The sequence below is a fragment of the Charadrius vociferus genome, unplaced genomic scaffold, assembly GCF_000708025.1.
Source record: "Charadrius vociferus isolate BGI_N301 unplaced genomic scaffold, ASM70802v2 scaffold282, whole genome shotgun sequence".
Taxonomy (NCBI): domain Eukaryota; kingdom Metazoa; phylum Chordata; class Aves; order Charadriiformes; family Charadriidae; genus Charadrius; species Charadrius vociferus.
In genome coordinates, this window is record NW_009647731.1 from 1,796,623 (window position 1) to 1,801,744 (window position 5,122).

Genomic DNA, 5,122 nt, shown 5'->3' on the forward strand with positions numbered 1-5,122 from the left:
GAGTTAGAGCTCAGCTGCGGGATGGAGGCTGAGCTTCTCAACACTGATCTCAGACAGAAATCCCACGTACTGCTTGAGCTGTGGTGCCGAGACAAAATTCTCCTGTATGAGAAAAGTCGTAGAGCCTTCACCTGTATTCTGATTTCAGTACGTGAAAATTCTCCAAATATTTAATAAGTGCATTGCCCTCAGCAGAGTAATTATCCTCTTAAAAACTGAGATCGGCAGCGCTGCCGTGTAGGAGGAGTGGCGCAGGGACAGCAATACAGCAATGGAGACGGCAAGTGCAAAACCAAGCACTCGTACGTTCTGAAAAGCTGAAAGAAGCCACTGGGAGATTCTGCTCCACACGCACGTTCTGGGCAGGTGGCCGGCATAACGTGTCTGTTTAACTGCCCGTGTTAACCTGCCACAGCTCGAATTTTAACAGCAAACTGCTAACATCAAACTATCACACTTCTATGCAAGTCGTCTTACCTCATCTCTCACCGATGTGCTCCTTGTTTAGTTCGCAGCAGTCTGATTCATCTACTTGTCTGAATCATATTACACAATTCCTTTAAAGCTTCCCTAGTACCAATGCAATTTTGCTTGGATCTGATTTGACTTCAGAAGATCATTATGTCTGAACCAAGACTTAAAGTACTGTATATCTTCTTGGACAGTGTTCTAGAAAACACATCTGTGGCTAATTTAACCAGTCACTGGATATTGTTGTTGTTCCACACAAATCCACTTGGAATACAGTTTCTCTGGCAATAGTATACTTTCCCCCTAACCTTGCACACTCTCTCTGGGAGTCACAGTTTCCTGGCAAAGTGCCTGCCTTTGACAATGGGGCTTGTCACCAAGGGGCCTCAGAGTTCTAGATGACGCTCTTTTCTGATAGATTTATGTATTACCTAAACAAGACAAAGTGATGAGAAAAAAACCCTGAAAACTGGTAAAGAAATGCCCTTTGGAAATACGAGATGGGATTGTAAATCACTAAAATTCACTCCTGAAATAGCTGCCTTTTCAGTAGGTAGAGCGAATTATCCAAATCTGCAGTTTGAATCTGTGTTTGTCTTTTAACATTGAGATAGATCTGATTTTCAAAAGGTCAATATGAAATGCTGCTTGGTACTAAAGACAGTCTCATACTTTGTATAATGAAGATGATTATATTCTGTTGCTGCTGAGGCCAGGAAGCATTATTTATTAGCTAATTCAAGCATAAGATTTCTGATCCTGTGTTTGTGCTGTTTGTTTCTGAAAGTGGAGAGCTTTAAGAAGGAATAAATAACGTATCTCTGGGAAACACTAGTAACCCGTATTTTGTCCAACCTGCGGAATCCAATTTTGTCCTTGACTTTAGGCTTAGCCCCCGGAGCATAGTTTTCCATCCTTCTGAACAGGACAGGAATAGGAAGGGAAATTTAAAGAAGCTCAAAAGAGTGTTTCAGAATTGCAACATTTGGGAACAGACAAAAACCAAGCACTAAGACGAAGCTGAATGCGCTTATAAAAAGGGTAATACGCCAGTGCCTGTGAAAGGCGAAAACAAGGGAGCTGTGACCCAAGAGATCTCTTCCAGTCCAGCCTGCCTATGTTTAGATGATGACGACACCAAACTGACCAAAAACCACGGAAAGATCTCTAAGCCTCTGACATTTTTTTCATCCCTTGCTTTCAGAGTATTTACAAGCTGAACACCAAGACTTAAAAAAAAAAAAAACCCAAACCACCTCACGTTGATACTGAAGATCTGGAAAAATTTACTGAACGCAATGAAACGAACAACATCTATTAGCATATTTTTGTTCCAAAATAAATCTTATGACTAAAACATGAAAATTACTATACCAGCCCCCCCTTGGTAACAGCTGGTGAAGATCTCTCTTTCCCCATCAACTCGTAAATATTGCCTATGACCTAGAAACCATACGTGACAGGGTCTAATCATGCCCCAACAGTGCACAGGACCTGGCAGATTTCAAGGCATCCTACCGAGTGATTTGACGTGGCAATTACTTCACCCACCAGTGCCGGAGTGAAACAGAGCAAATATTTAAAAAAGCTAAAGAAGGTTATTACACAACATGTTCAGGACAGGAAATGAGAACACTTTAATCAATTAAACTTGGATATGCCTTGGCAGATTAAATGGCAGACTAAACAGTAGCAAAAGAATACTGAACCAATTTCACTTCTCTTGTGAAAGCACAGCCAGATATTGGGTTATTTTGTAGGCAATCAGGACCTCAACTTTAAATCCTGATAAAGGAAGACATCTCCCATGCACAGTACCCCCCTAGATACAAGGGGCTAAGTAGATACTTACAAATATTTACTCCCAGAAGCTGCCAGCTTAATTCCAGGGTTTTACTCAAAGTAGTAAATATCTGCAGTATCCCAGAAACTAAAGATAAAAGTTGAGATTAAATCACCACGACAGTTTCTGGGAAGAGCCAGGTGCTTCTCAGAAGCTGCGGACTTAGCCTGTTTCAAAGCTGTGCTCAGATCCAAATTGAAGGTACGTTCAGCCTGATTCCAAGAACACTGATAAATGTGTCCATTGGCTACGAAAATGTAACGTCTCCACAGAAGACATGGTATAGAGAAATGACAAGAGTTGTTTTTAATAACTATAAAGCAAAACCAACACTAAGACTCTAAGAACTCTAACTACCTGAGAGAAAAGATCTTCTGGTCTCTAAAGGAAAAGATGAGATTACAAGCTTTTTACAGCTCATCTAGATAAACAAAAATCAAAAAAGCTTCCAGATTACAAACAGTCGAGACAAAGTCAGAATAACAGAAAAACTAAAATCACCCAATATTTTTAGGCAAGGAAGTTTTAATCCAGAATAATTTTTCCACTTGCCAGAATCAAAAGAAATCACTCTCTCCCTTCCCCTGATTTTGTTTTTTTCCATTCAGAAAATAATCATTCTAACTAGGAGCACTGGAGTTAAAAATTAAGCTGATCTAAAAACTTAATAGCACCGGGCAGTAAGACAAATTAAATTGCAGGCACAGCATGAGAACACCCTCTCCATTCCTTGTGCTGAGGGGCAGAGGCGGGTGTTGCCTAAACCCAACGCCCCAGCTCCACACCTGTCTGCAACCAGAGCATCTCCTTAAATAGGACATTGCCTTTCTCCTGCCTTCTTCCTTCCTTCCAGATGAAAAACCAAGTTTTGCATTTCTGCTTTGAGGAATATCCCTGTGAATCTGCCATGGTTTTGCATTCTCTGTGCAGTTTGGATGGAGCAGTCCAAGGTGTCAGTGCTTGAGGGGAAGCTGGTTGAGGGACCATCTCCAGCCCCATCAGCTCCCTGAGCCAGCAAATGGCACAGCTGGGACTGGGGAGGCAGCAGCCTGGACTTGGGCTGGCTTAGCCTGGCACAGATCCACACCTTTAGAAAAATGGACTTGAGGAGCTGTTTAAGGGAAACCATGAAGCACATTTCCTCCCTAATGAGTTCTTCCTCCAAGATTAAACCCTGCAGCTTGGCCACAGCAGAAGGCTCTCAGTGATGACAATATTTATTTTCTTTTTGAGCTCTACGAATTAATTGTGCTGGATAAGAGAAAAATGTGTTGTATTACAAGCAGGAAGGAACTGCTGAGCATGCATAAAGGCAGTCACAGAGAGCCCTGATATCCTCAAAACTGCAATTCACAGTCCTTTGTATTTTTACAAGAGAACTGATCTTGGTTTTGTTACTGTTGTTGTCAATCAATTCCAAGGCAGGAACCTAAATCCCAGCTCTTCTCGAGTAACACAGGAGAGGAGCAAATGAAGAGAGGGAGAAATGTTTTTATTTTATTTGTGCAAAATCTCAAAAACTTCATTCTGTGCCCTGAATGAAATTTGCATGTATAATATTATTGTAATATGACCAACAAAATAAACAAAATGCACAGAATTATACAACTAAGGAGGAACTTGGCACATGGCTCACAACTCCTCACAGCGAGAAAATTAAAATGAACAATGTGAGGCGAGGTTTCTGGAACGGAGCACTTTTATAACGATTTTCCAAATGTGTCTAGAAATACCTTGCAGCAAGAAGCATTCTTTGTCAGAACAGTATGTTTCACCAGAAATTAAATAAATACAAAGAAACTTGCAACAGTGCTGAGTAGAACAGCAAATACAGTGGGAGCTGGCTAAGCATGACCTACATGTGTGTTTAAAAAAGACTGCGGTGGACAGTTGGGCTCCAGCCAGCCACGAAACAGGGACTGACTAGCCAGAAGGCTCAGATTCCTGTTTCCTCAAAGTTTAGGCACTTTGGTTAATCTTCACTTAATGGACAACTTCCATGTTTTCGTAAGCTAGAAGAGTTAAAAAGAAGTAAGAGGGAACTAAATAGATTAGCTTTTAATAGCTTCCCATGTCCAAGTTCCCCACAGCCTCTTTGAAAGTGCTAATAATGAAAAAAAAATCCCAATACTCTTAAGACAACTGGATGTTCTTAGTATCGCTTGCTAGTCCCCCAATGTTGTGTGGTTGGGGGAGATGTCTCACGACATGACATTATAGTTCTGGTTACAGGTGACTTCCACCACCAGCAGTGAACTCAGATGAATCCCTCACTGACCTTACGTATCTGGCACAAATCATGGGAGCAACCTCAAGAAGATACTAACATATATCAAAATGTCTTGTCTTTGGGTGTTGCTACCTGTCTTAGAGGGCATATGAAATAAACTGCTTTACACTACTAAAACAAATGTAATCATTCTTTTGCTGAACCTTCCCTCTTTAGGCAGGTAATCACCATTATTATTTATCATGCTATTTTGGTCTTTTTTTACAATGATAAATTTTCAGAGTTCCACTTTATTCCTTCTTCAACCGAAGAGGAATATTCTGACAGGTCAGTATGTTTGTAATTGTATTCAGAGATAGTGTTTGGGCTCAAGATGACTTTAAGCAGACGAAACAGTATCAGATAGGGGAGACAGAAGAAGGGCACCAAAATTTCCTGGCCACTTCTAGTTAGATTTCCAAAATAATGCCCTGCAATTTCACAATACTAACTGTCCTTGCACAATTATAGTGACATAAAACTGGAAAATCAGGTTTTGACTGGAACTTAGAAGTCTGATGAGGCTGTATCCAGAAGCA

The 5,122-nt window shown here is 40.8% G+C and overlaps 1 protein-coding gene across 1 annotated transcript in view; it reads right to left on the bottom strand.

Annotated features, from left to right (window-relative positions):
- NT5C2 (5'-nucleotidase, cytosolic II) overlaps positions 1 to 5,122 on the bottom strand; it is a 40,753-nt gene that overhangs the window by 30,408 nt on the left and 5,223 nt on the right. The gene's annotated exons all lie outside the window — the stretch shown is intronic.